The following is a 14,593-nucleotide window of genomic DNA, read 5'->3' as shown; positions in this document are numbered from 1 at the left end:
TACAGAGATATGGAAGCAGAACCGAACTTACTGCAGAGATATGGGAGCAGAACCGAACTTACTACAGAGATATGGGAGCAGAACAGAGCTTACTACAGAGATATGTAAGCAGAACTGAGCTTACTCTAGAGATATGGGAGCAGAACAGAGCTTACTACAGAGATATGGAAGCAGATCTGAGCTTACTACAGAGATATGGAAGCAGAACTGAGCTTACTCCAGAGATATGGGATCAGAAGAGAGCTTACTCCAGAGAAATGGGAGCAGAACCAAGCTTACTACAGAGATAAAGGAGCAGAACCAAGCTTACTACAGAGATAAGGGAGCAGAGCAGAGCTTACTACAGATATATGGAAGCAGAACCAAGCTTACTACAGAGATATGGGAACAGAACTGAGCCTACTACAGAGATATGGGAGCAGAACTGAGCTTACTTCAGAGATATGGGAGCAGAATAGAGCTTACTCCAGAGATATGGGAGCAGAACAGAGCTTACTACAGAGATATGGAAGCAGAACCGAGCATACTACAGAGATATGGAACAGAACAGAGCTTACTACAGAGATATGGGAGCAGAACCGAGCTTACTACAGCGATATGGGAGCAGAACCGACCTTACTCCAGAGATATGGAAGCAGAACCGAGGTTACTCCAGAGATATGGGAGCAGAACTGAGCTTACTACAGAGATATGGGAGCAGAACCGAACTTACTACAGAGATATGGGAGCAGAACAGAGCTTACTACAGAGATATGGGAGCAGAACTGAGCTTACTACAGAGATATGGAAGCAGAACCGAGTTTACCTCAGAGATATGGGAGCAGAACTGAGCTTACTACAGAGATATGGGAGCAGAACCGAGCTTACTACAGAGATATGAGAGCAGAACCGAGCTTACTACAGAGATATGAGAGCAGAACCGAGCTTACTACAGAGATATGGGAGCAGAACCAATCTTACTACAGAGATATGGGAGCAGGACCAAACTTACTACAGAGATATGGGAGCAGAACCGAACTTACTACAGAGATATGGGAGCAGAACAGAGCTTACTACAGAGATATGGGAGCAGAACTGAGCTTACTACAGAGATATGGAAGCAGAACCGAGTTTACCTCAGAGATATGGGAGCAGAACTGAGCTTACTACAGAGATATGGGAGCAGAACCGAGCTTACTACAGAGATATGTGAGCATAACCAAGCTTACTACAGAGATATGAGAGCAGAACCGAGCTTACTACAGAGATATGGGAGCAGAACCAAGCTTACTACAGAGATATGGGAGCAGGACCAAACTTACTACAGAGATATGAGAGCAGAACCGAGCTTACTGCAAAAAAAATGGGAGCAGAACAGAGCTTACTACAGAGATATGGGGGCAGAACTGAGCTTACTAAAGAGAAATGGAAGCAGAACCGAGCTTATTACAGAGATATGGAAGCAGAACCGAGCTTACTCCAGAGATATGTGAGCAGACAGAGCTTACTCCAGAGATATGGGAGCAGAACCGAGCTTACTGCAAAGATGTGGGAGCAGAACAGAGCTTACTACAGAGTACAAGTCTATGCAGAGTACAAGTCTGCATAGACTTCAGTCTGCATTGTGATTGCTATAAGTGTGTGCTAGAAGTGTGAAGATTAATTTAAGAATTAAAACCAGAAGGATGAATACAGACTGTGCCCTGCTACCTGCCACCATCGCACTCTAACAAGCATCTCTATTCTTCCGACAGAAGGATGAATACAGACTGTGCCCTGCTACCTGCCACCATCGCACTCTAACAAGCATCTCTATTCTTCCGACAGGTATGTCCATCCACCCAGCTCTCCTGCTCTCCTGCTGTCTGTCTATGAAGGACACACAGTGCGTCACCCAGCTTTGCACATAGACTTGCCTCTGCACCTAGCATTCACATGGTATGTCCATCCACCCAGCTCTCCTGCTCTCCTGCTGTCTGTCTATGAAGGACACACAGTGCGTCACCCAGCTTTGCACATAGACTTGCCTCTGCACCTAGCATTCACATGGTATGTCCATCCACCCAGCTCTCCTGCTCTCCTGCTGTCTGTCTATGAAGGACACACAGTGCGTCACCCAGCTTTGCACATAGACTTGCCTCTGCACCTAGCATTCACATGGTATGCCTTTCAGCTAACCCCAGCTTACCCCAGTGTTATTTATGACCTTGTTTACTCTGGCTTGATCATATACATCTGGTCCACTCTTAATTGTCTGGCCAAGATGAGCAGAGACCACTCCTCTCTGCTTCACACCTGACTGCACTTAGTTGTACATATATTGCAGAGTACAAGTCTGCATAGACTTCAGTCTGCATTGTGATTGCTATAAGTGTGTGCTAGAAGTGTGAAGATTAATTTAAGAATTAAAACCAGAATTGGAACTGAAGGTAACTGGACACAGTCACTGTAAACAATGTTTCTGTTTGTTTTCACTTTCACCCCAATAATCCTTCACTTTCTGCTAATTCCCCTAATCCCTACTCCTAGTAAGGAACTGTTCATCTCTTCTTCAATCCTCCCCATCCACCTCACCTCCGCCTCAAAACTGTTCCTTAACATACAATCCTCTGTCTCCAAACACAGACAGCCCCCTCATGCCCTCTCCTGCTCCCACCTGCTAACACTTTCTCTGCTCCTTCTCACTGCTGGTGATATCTCTCCAAATCCTGGTCCTCCTCACCACATTCCCACAGTCATTTCTACCTCCCATCCACGCTCTATCACAACCTTCCGTAACCTCTCCAACCTTATACCCATTCACCCAGCCCCCGCTTCCCCAGTCCCACTAACAGGAGCTCTGTGGAACGCTCGCTCTGTCTGCAACAAGCTTTCCTACATCCATGATCTTTTTGTTACTACCAAACTCTCCTTCCTCGCCATCACCGAAACCTGGCTCACCCCTTCTGACACAGCCTCTCCTGCTGCACTTTCGTATGGCGGCTTCCACCTTTCTCACACCCCCCGCCCCAGCAGCAAACATGGTGGAGGAGTTGGTTTTCTCCTGTCAGATACCTGCTCCTTCACCCCAATCCCACTGCCACCCTCTGTTACCCTCCCTTCCTTTGAGGTGCACTCTGTGCGCATCTACTCCCCCTCCAACCTCCAACTGGCTGTCATCTACCGCCCCCCAGGGCCAGCCACCACCTTCTTTGACCACTTCACCACCTGGTTACTTCATTTCCTTTCCGTGGACATCCCTACTATCATCATGGGCGACTTCAACATCCCCATTGACACTTCCCTCTCATCTTCCACTAAACTTCTATCTCTCACTTCCTCCTTCGGCCTCACTCAATGGTCTTCTACAGCCACCCACAAAGATGGCCACACACTGGACCTCATCTTCACCCGCCTCTGCTCCCTATCTAACCTCTCTAACTCACCTCTTCCTCTCTCTGACCACAACCTGCTCACATTCTCTTCCCTCTTCACTCCATGTCTACAATCCCCACCCCACAAACTTTCACACCCTCGCAGGAATCTTAAACACCTTGACCTACACTCATTCTCCGAATCCCTCCTCCCTCTTACAGATATAAGTTCCTTACACAATGCGGATGACGCTGCCGCTCTATATAACACCACAATAGCTGTAGCTTTGGAATCCGCTGCCCCACTTACACATACCAAAACTCGCAAAATCAACAGACAGCCCTGGCACACCAGCCTGACCAAAGAGCTGAGGCGAGCTTCCAGGGCTGCTGAGCGCAGATGGAAAAGATCCCACTCCAACGAGCATTTCATCGCATTCAAACAGTCCCTCACTACTTTCAAGACCACACTCGCCACAGCTAAACAAACCTACTTCTCATCTCTCATATCCTCCCTGTCTCACAACCCTAAACAGTTATTCAACACCTTCAATTCTCTCCTCCGCCCCCCAGCACCTCCTCCCTCCCCACTCATCTCAGCTGAAGACTTTGCCTCATTTTTCAAGCAGAAAATTGATAACATCAGGGACAGTTTTGGTCAACAACCCCCAGAGCCCTTCCTCCCGACTTCCCAGCCCTCCACCTTCAAAACCAACTTCTCCACCATTACAGAAGATCGACTCTCCACTCTACTCTCAAGATCACATCTCACCACCTGTGCACTCGACCCGATCCCATCCCACTTCATCCCAAACCTCACCACAGTCTTCATCCCAACCCTAACCCATCTCTTCAACCTATCACTAACAACTGGTGTTTTCCCCTCAAGCTTTAAACATGCCTCCATCACACCTATCCTCAAAAAGCCCTCTCTTGACCCATCCTCTGTATCTAGCTATCGCCCTATATCACTTCTCCCATACGCCTCCAAGCTACTGGAACAACACGTCTACCTTGAACTGTCCTCCCATCTCTCTTCTTGCTCCCTCTTCGACCGCTTACAATCTGGCTTCCGGTCACACCACTCCACTGAAACTGCCCTTACTAAGGTCACCAATGACCTCTTAACTGCCAAGAGCAAGCGACACTACTCTGTCCTCCTCCTCCTGGACCTGTCGGCTGCCTTTGACACAGTGGACCATTCCCTATTATTACAGACCCTCTCATCCCTCGGCATCACAGACTTGGCCCTCTCCTGGATCTCATCATACCTAACAGACCGGACATTCAGCGTCTCCCACTCACACACCACCTCCTCACCTCGCCCCCTATCTGTCGGAGTCCCACAAGGTTCAGTCCTAGGGCCCCTGCTGTTCTCTATTTACACCTTTGGCCTGGGACAGCTCATAGAATCTCATGGCTTTCAGTATCATCTTTATGCTGATGACACACAGATCTACATCTCTGGACCAGATATCACCTCCCTACTAACCAGAATCCCTCAATGTCTGTCCACTATTTCATCCTTCTTCTCCACTAGATATCTGAAACTCAACATGGACAAAACAGAATTCATCATCTTTCCCCCATCTCACGTGACCCCCCCTACGAACCTATCAATTACAGTAAATGACTGCCCACTCTCCCCAGTCCCACAAGCTCGCTGCCTCGGAGTAATCCTTGATGCTGATCTCTCCTTCAAACCACATATCCAAATCCTTTCCACTTCCTGCCGACTTCAACTCAAAAATATTTCACGCATCCGTTCATTCCTCACCCAAGAATCTGCAAAAACCCTAGTCCATGCCCTCATCATCTCTCGCCTTGACTACTGCAACCTCATGCTCTGCGGCCTTCCCTCAAACACTCTCGCACCCCTCCAATCTATTCTAAACTCTGCTGCCCGACTAATCCACCTGTCCCCCCGCTATTCCCCAGCTTCTCCCCTCTGTCAATCCCTTCACTGGCTCCCAATTGCCCAGAGACTCCATTACAAAACCCTAACCATGACATACAAAGCCATCCACAACTTGTCTCCTCCATACATCTGTGACCTCGTCTCCCGGTACTTTCCTGCACGCAACCTCCGATCCTCACAAGATCTCCTTCTCTACTCCCCTCTTATCTCCTCTTCCCACAATCGCATACAAGATTTCTCTCGCGCATCACCCCTACTCTGGAACTCTCTACCACAACATATCAGACTCTCACCTACCATCGAAACCTTCAAAAAGAGCCTGAAGACCCACCTCTTCCGACAAGCCTATAACCTGCAGTAACCACCGATCGACCAAACCGCTGCACGACCAGCTCTACCCTCGCCTACTGTATTATCACCCATCCCTTGAAGATTGTGAGCCCTCGCGGGCAGGGTCCTCTCTCCTCCTGTACCAGTTATGACTTGTATTGTTTAAGATTATTGTACTTGTTTTTATGTATACCCCCCTCACATGTAAAGCGCCATGGAATAAATGGCGCTATAACAATAAATAATAATAATAATAATAATAATAATACTACAGAGATATGGGGGCAGAACCAAGCTTACTGCAGAGATATGGTAGCAGAACTGAGCTTACTACAGAGATAAGGGAGCAGAACCGAGCTTACTGCAAAGATATGAGAGCAGAACTGAGCTTACTACAGAAATACATGAACATAACTGAGATTACTATATAGAGATGGGAGCAGAATCATGCTTACCAAGTCTACTACATGTATACAGCAACAGAACCAAGCTTACTGCAACCTGTATGTCAGTACCTGGATAAGAATGAATGATTAACCTGAGTCAGCATAGGTTTGTCACAAATAAGTCATGTCAGACTAACTTAATTTCCTTCTATGACAGAATCACTGACTTGGTGGATCAGGGAAATGCTGTAGATATAGTATATCTTGACTTCAGCATAGCATTTGACAAAGTATCTCACACAATCCTTATTGAAAAAATGACTAAGTATGGAATGGACAAGGCAACTGTTAGGTGGATTCATAACTGGCTTAGTGATCGGACCCAAAGAGTGGTCGTAAATGGCTGCACATCCAGTTGGAAGAATGTCTCAAGTGGAGTACCACAGGGCTCTGTCCTGGGCCCTGTATTGTTCAACATCTTTATCAATGATTTAGATGAAGGAATTGAGGGTAAACTGATTTAATTTGCTGATGACACAAAGCTAGGAGGGATAGCTAATACTAGAGAAGAGAGAGAGGATTCAAAAAGATTTAAATACACTGGAGCAGTGGGCAGCAACTAACAGAATGGTTTTTAACAAGGAAAAATGCAAAGTACTACATCTGGGCAATAAAAATGAAAAAAGCATATATAGAATGGGAGGAATAGGGCTAAGTGACAGCACATGTGAAAAAGACTTGGGTATACTAATAAATCATAAACTAAACATGATTCAATAGTGTGATGCAGCAGCAAAAAAGGCAAATACAATTCTAGGATGTATTAACAGAAGCATACAGTCTAGATCACATGAAGTCATTATTTCCCTCTACTCCTCTTTGGTCAGACCTCATCTGGAATATTGTGTCCAGTTTTGGGCGCCACATTTTAAAAAAGACATCAACAAACTGGAGCAAGTTCATAAAAGAGCGACCAGAATGGTGACCGGTCTGCAAACCCTGTCTTATGAGGAAAGGTTGCAGGATCTGGGAATGTTTAGCTTGCAGAAGAGAAGACTGAGAGGAGACTTAATAGCTCTCTACAAATATCTCAAGGGCTGTCACATTGTAGAATGAGCAACTTTATTCTCATTTGCACAAAGAAAGACTAGAAGCAATGGGATGAAACTGAATGGGAGGAGACACAGAGTAGATATTAGAAAAAACTTTTTGACAGAGAGAGTGGGTGATCAATGAGTGGAACAGGCTGCCACGAGAAGTGGTGAGTACTACTTCAATGGAAGTCTTCAAACAGAGGCTGGACAGACATCTGTCTGGGATGATTTAGTGAATCCCGCTTTGAGCAGGGGGATGGACCAGATGGCCCAGGAGGGACCTTCCAACTCTACGATTCTATGATTCTATATACAGTATGAGCCACCACATTAGCCTCCTATATACAGTATAAGCTACCCACATAGCCTTCTAAATACAGTATGAGCCCCCACCCAGCCTCCTATATACAGTATGAGCCAACACTCAGCTTCCTATATACAGTATGAGCCCCCACCCAGCCTCCTATATACAGTATGAGCCCCCACCCAGCCTCCTATATACAGTATGAGCCCCATGTAGCCTTCTATATACAGTATTAGCCTCCTATATACAGTATGAGCCCGCACATATCTGCCTATATGCAGTATGACCCCCCACATAACCTCCTATATACAGTATTAGCCTCCTATATACAGTATGAGCTCCCCACACAGCCTCTTAAATACAGTATGATCGGCCACATAGCCTCCTATACACATTCTGATCTCTCACATAGCCTCCTGTATAGAGTATGAGTCCACACATAGCCTTCTATATACACTATCAGCCCCCACATTGCCTCCTACATACAGTATGAGCCTCCATACAGTATGAGCTCCCACATAGATTCATATATACAGTATGAGCCCCACATAGCCTCCTATACACAGTATGAGCCTCCATACAGCCTCCTATATGCAGTATGAGCCCCACATAACCTCCTATTTACAGTATTAGCCTCCAATACACAGTATGAGCTCCCCACACAGCCTTTTAAATACAGTATGATCGGCCACATAGCCTCCTATACACAGTATGAGCTCTCACATAGCCTCCTGTATAGAGTATGAGCCCACACATAGCCTTCTATATACAGTGTGAGCCCCCACATAGCCTCCTATACACAGTATGAGCTCTCACATAGCCTCCTGTATAGAGTATGAGCCCACACATAGCCTTCTATATACAGTGTGAGCCCCCACATTGCCTCCTATATACAGTATGAGCCTCCATACAGTATGAACTCCCACATAGATTCCTATATACAGTATGAGCCTCCATACAGCCTCCTATATACAGTATGAGCCCCACATGGCCTCCTATATACAGTATGAACCCCTATATAGCCTCTTATATACAGTATGAGCCCCCACACAGCCTCCTATATACAGTATGAGCCCCACATAACCTCCTATATACAGTATGAACTACTATATAGCCTCCTATATACAGTATGAGCACCAACATAGCCTCCTATATACAGTATCAGCCTCCATATAGCCTCCTAAATAGTGTAAGCCTCTATATACTGTAGCTCTCTGTATATAGTATAAGCCCACACATATCTGTCTATATACAGTATGAGCCCGCACATATCTGTCTATATACAGTATGAGCCCCACATAACCACCTATATACAGTGCGAGCCTTCATATAGTCTCCTATATACAGTATGAGCCCCACATAACCACCTATATACAGTGTGAGCCCCCACATAGCCTCCTATATACAGTATGAGACCATACAGGTATTCTCTTTTTAGGTCAGGTTTGGGTTCTTCTCATATTTGTTCAGGTTTGGGTTATTCTCATACTAGTTTCGGTTTTGGTTATTTTCATACTAGTTCAGATTTGGGTTATTGTCATTGTAGTTCAGGTTTGGGTTATTCTTATATTAGGTCAGGTTTGTGTTATTCTCATGTTAGGTCACAATTGGGTTATTCTCATCCTGGGTAATATTTGGGTTATTTTCATACTAGTTCAGGTTTCGGTTGTTGTCATTCTAGTTCAGGTTTGTTTATTCTCATACTATATCAGCTTTGGGTTATTCTCATTCTATGTCATGTTTGGGCTATTTTCATACAAGTTCAGGTTTAGGTTATTGTCATTCTAGGTCAGGTTTAGGTTATTCAATTACTAGGCCAGGTTTGATTTATTCTCATCTTGGGTCAGGTTTGGGTTACTGTTATTCTAGGTCAGGTGTGTGTTATTCTCATGCTAGGACATATTTTGGACAGTTTCTTACTAGTTTGAGTTTGAGTTATTCTCATCCACGGTCAGGTTTGGGTTATTCTCATACTAGTTCAGGTTTGGGTTATTCGTCTCAATGCATTAACCCAAATATCCCTGTGTGGCTCATTCAAAATTTTTTACCATAACCAGGTTCCTCGCATCATGTTCTCACATGCTTTATGCATTTAATAGCCCTCTGTGTCTGTACGGTTACATATTTAGACTGTTAACTGGTTCATGCAGCAACAGGAACACCCGATTCTTACACTAGGGCTGGTCCAAACAATAAAAGCAACTGTTACCACCCACCTTTCCTGTCTCCCTTTTTTCCTTATAGACTGTAATCTTGCGAGCAGGGCCCTCACTCCTTTTGGTATCTGTTATGATCCATGTGTTTATTGTTATGCTGTAATGTCTATTTTCTGTAGAAGTCCCCTCTATAATGTAAAGTGCTGCGGAATATGTTGGTGCTATAGAAATAAAATTATTATTATTAATATTATTCTAGGTCAGGTTTGGGTCATTCTCATTGTCAGGAGTCAGATTTCTGCCCTTACTATGCAGGAATCTAGACCCTCACATTCGGCAGTCTCCCGCTCATTGTCTGCTGCAGAGCAGATTGCTTTGCAGCAACTCTCTCCGGAGGCTAAGTCCTTCGTTCCATCTTCTGAGCATGCTCATGGGACGATCTCCCATTGGAGTTCGGGAGTCAGGTGCTCAGGTCCTGCTCCTGATCCCATTGGCTTAGCTCAGAGTTCTGGAGACTTCCGGAAGGTCCCGTTTGCTATGAAAAGCGCACATGGCTGTTCCGCCACGCGTTAATATGGTCATACTTGTTGCAGTGTGTATGTTGATGGATGCATGATCTGGTGAATTACTCATTTGAAATCCCTTTCCTTGGATATTACGACTGTGTGTGGGATTGAGTTATCTAGCCAGTACCAGCACCAGCGCTCCAGGCACACTTGCTAGCGTCAGACATCGCGCCTGCTGTTCAGCGGTGTCACTCTGCGGCACTATCCACGCCGCGCTGCAGTAGCAGCCTACTTGGGCGTCCGCGGTTGCGACGCTCGACACACGAATAGCTATGGTAGGTCTAGACGGACGTAGTACCGCCATCTAGGGCTACTCATGTGACCGCATTACCGCGTGTGTTACTCTGAGTACCTGTGACACTAACAGGCTCAGACTTATTGTGTTTATTTCTGTGTTGCAGCTCTGTGATTCAACAGAGATTGCTCTGTGCACTTGGGTGACATCAAACCCTGTGCACACTACCGCCATATTGCTCTGTCATCACCTAGCTGCGGTTTTCCCATCCACCGCACGGTGGACCCCGAGTGGCGAACACACTTTATTTATATTTTTATTTAGTGTGTTCCGCCGTTCCTAACACTCATAGTACGTTAGGTTTGGGTCATTCTCATAGTAGTTCAGGTTTGAGTCATTCTCATAGTATTTCAGGTTTGGGTTATTCTCATTCTAGGTCAGGTTTTGGTCATTCTCATAGTATTTCAGGTTTGGGTCATTCTCATAGTTCAGGTTTGGGTTATTCTCATTCTAGGTCTGGTTTGGGTTATTCTCATTCTAGGTCAGGTTTGGGTTATTCTCATAGTAGGTCGGGTTTGGGTTATTCTCATAGTAGTTCAGGTTTGGGTTATTTTCATTCTAGGTCTGGTTTGGGTTATTCTCATAGTAGTTCAGGTTTGGGTTATTTTCATTCTAGGTCTGGTTTGGGTTATTCTCATAGTAGTTCAGGTTTGGGTTATTTTCATTCTAGGTCAGGTTTGGGTTATTCTCATAGTAGTTCAGGTTTGGGTCATTCTCATTCTAGGTCAGGTTTGGGTTATTCTCATAGTAGTTCAGGTTTGGGATATTCTTATTCTAGGTCTGGTTTGGGTTATTCTCATAGTAGGTCAGGTTTGGGATATTCTCATAGTAGTTCAGGTTTGGGATATTCTTATTCTAGGTCTGGTTTGGGTCATTCTCATAGTAGGTCAGGTTTGGGTTATTCTCATGCTAAGTCAGATTTGGGCTATACTCTTACTAGGTCAGGCTTTGGACATTCTCATATTATGATACCTCCGGCTTAATGTTACAATAATGTTGCCAGTAAATTTAATGCTAGACTATTTCCCTCACATTCCCAATCTACGTTAGTTCTGATATTTCACAGATCTGGTCATGCTCCCACTATTCCCTAATTATACCACTGGGGGATGTTTTCTGTGTCTGGCCATGATAACAGACAAAACAATGTCCAATACATATAATTAGTAGTAGTGTAGTGTGGGTGTGAACAGCGCCGACCCATCTGCTGCATCACCTCCCTCCTTTCCCCACCGCTCTGACGCTGTTCATGTCTCTTCTCCAGTTTTCGTCTTTCTTTTGGCGGCTGGATTCCTCGGCAGCTTTCTCCTTCCATCGCCGGGATATTTCTGGATGCTATTGCCAATGTTTGGCTTTATAAGCTGTTTAATTATATTCCTTCATTGTTAAAAACAGTCAACATCACATGAAATCTGGAGAGGAGCAGAATCTGCAACGTGAGGTGCCGAAACGTTTTTTTTACAGTGTACATGAGGATTTGCAGATTGAGAAGACCAATTAAGAGCATATCGGGGATGTCTCAGTCGTCCTCATCTACTGAAAGGGCATCCAAAATATACCACCTTGGTCACATTTATACAAGATTAGACCTACAGATGTAGCAGAGCTGCCATTGTCACACTGCACGAGTCCCAGTGTTGTCGTGCTGTGTAATCTGTGGCATTAGCCTGCAGTAATCCAACCACATCATCAGCACAGACGGCCGAAATGGAAAGGAACTGCCCAGAACTTGCCACAGTGTATCAGGAATAGTGATGGGAGAACCCGAACAGTAAAGTTTGAGGTCCGTACCGAACACCTAGTACCCCGAACACCGACTTCTAGAGAAAGTCCGTGTTGCTGTTTAGGCTCGGCACCCCGAACATCAGCTGTTTCCCACGCTGTCACTTCTGTGACAGCACAAGCAACAACGGCAGCTCTGATTGGCGGTAAGATCGTTTCCGCTGGTTAGAGAGCTGCAGTTCCCACGTTGTCAGATGACAGTGTGAGCCAGAAGTTGTGACTGGCGGTAAAAAGGTTACCGTCAGTCACAGGTGTTGGCTGATGAGAGTACTACTCTCATTAGCATATACCTGCTGTCACAGACAGCAGCGAGAACATGCCAGGCTGTTAAGAGTTTACATCAGTTAGCGCCTTTGCAATAAATAAATACAATTTTTTTTAAATGACATGAGGTCCCTCATCATTTTTAACAATTATCCAAGCTAAAGCTGACAGTTGGGGGCTGGTATTCTCAGACTGGAAAAGGGTCATGGATATTGGCCCCCCCAGCCTAAAAATAGCAGCCCACAGCCGCCCCAGAAAAGGTGAATCTATTAGATGTGCCAATTCTGGCACTTTGAACTGCTCTTCCCACTTGCTATCCCCATAGTTAGATTGTAAAAAAAAAGCAAGAACAAAGTCGTTTAATGGAAATAAAAAAGCAAGGTTATACTCACCTTTACGCTTAATTCATTGATGCCCATGTCACCTGTAAAAGAAATTTTTTTTACAAAGAACCGTAATCCTCATCCGTCCGACGATGAGATAATCTAGTTGTCCTGCAATGAGTCCAGCTCTGCTACATCTAGATGGCATGCTGAACATTGGCATGATGCGAGCATTCAGCCTACCATTCCGCAGTGACACTGAGCTGCACCTCATAGCGCATCAGTGTCTCGTGGTGACGTGAATAAGGTGAGCAGAGTTCTTAGCCGATGAACTCTGTTCACCTCACTGGCATCACCGCTAGGGCATGAGAGCGTTCTTACGCTAGCAGTGAGGTCAGCGGTGTTCATCAGCTAAGAACTCCGCTCATGTCACCGCGAGACACCGATGCTGTGCTGTGATGTGCAGCTCAGTGTCACTGCTGGATGGGGGGCTGAACGCTTGCATCATGCCAACGTTCAACATGGCATCAAGATGTAGCAGAGCTAGATTTGCGGGACAACTGGATTATGTTTTTATCGGATAGATGAGGAGTATGGTTGTTTATTGATTTTTGTCTTTTACAGGTGACAAGGGCTTCAGTGGATTAGTTATAAACTTTGGTTTTTTATTTCAAATAAAGGAGTCAGTGTCTTTATTTCAATTAAAGGACTTTATTATGGCTGTTTTTTTTTTACAATCTGTGAGGTTAGTAATGGGGGTGTCTTATAGATGCCTCTCCATTACTAACCCCTGGGTTTAATGTCTGCGGCCATAAAACAGCTGACATTAACTCCAAACCTATTTCTGCACTTTCCACCGCACCACGTAACCTTTTTACCGCTGGTAACAGCTGCTTGCTCATGCTGTAATCAGCACATCTTGCTGACCGGTGATAACGCTCTTACAGACGATCAGAGACTGTGTTTGCCGTATTGTCATACACATGAAAAATAACGAATGTTGGGGCACCGTGCCGTTTTGGGTTGAAGCACTGTTCCAATAGCAGAACCAAAGTTTTTTTAAATGATCAGCTGAACCCGCTGAACCCGAACATCACTAAAAAGAAACAATAGAAAATCCAGAAAAGTGTCAGCGTAATTAACCCGTACCCCGAGTGTCAGGGTCATTATCCTGCACCCCGAGTGTCAGCGCCATTATCCTGCACCCCGAGTGTCAGCGTCATTATCCCGTACCCCGAGTGTCAGCATCATTATCCTGTACCCCGAGTGTCAGCATCATTATCCCGTACCCCGAGTGTCAGCGTCATTATCCCGCACCCCGAGTGTCAGCGTCATTATCCTGTACCCCGAGTGTCAGCATCATTATCCCGTACCCCGAGTGTCAGTGTCATTATCCTGTACCACGAGTGTCAGCGTCATTATCCCGTACCCCGAGTGTCAGCGTCATTATCCCGTACCCCGAGTGTCAGCGTCATTATCCCGTACCCCGAGTGTCAGTGTCATTATCCTGTACCCCGAGTGTCAGAATCATTATCCTGTACCCCGAGTGTCAGTGCCATTATCCTGCACCCCGAGTGTCAGCGTCATTATCCTGTACCCCGAGTGTCAGCGTCATTATCCTGCACCCCGAGTGTCAGTGTCATTATCCTGTACCCCGAGTGTCAGCATCATTATCCCGTACCACGAGTGTCAGCGTCATTATCCCGTACCCCGAGTGTCAGCGTCATTATCCCGTACCCCGAGTGTCAGCGTCATTATCCTGTACCCCGAGTGTCAGCGTCATTATCCTGCACCCCGAGTGTCAGCGTCATTATCCTGTACCCCGAGTGTCAGCATCATTATC

This window comes from Dendrobates tinctorius, unplaced genomic scaffold (genome assembly GCF_039654945.1).
Source record: "Dendrobates tinctorius isolate UK_male_01 unplaced genomic scaffold, ASM3965494v1 ptg000232l, whole genome shotgun sequence".
NCBI lineage: Eukaryota > Metazoa > Chordata > Amphibia > Anura > Dendrobatidae > Dendrobates > Dendrobates tinctorius.
The sequence above is the reverse complement of the archived record's forward strand: the minus strand, read 5'-3'. Positions refer to the sequence as shown.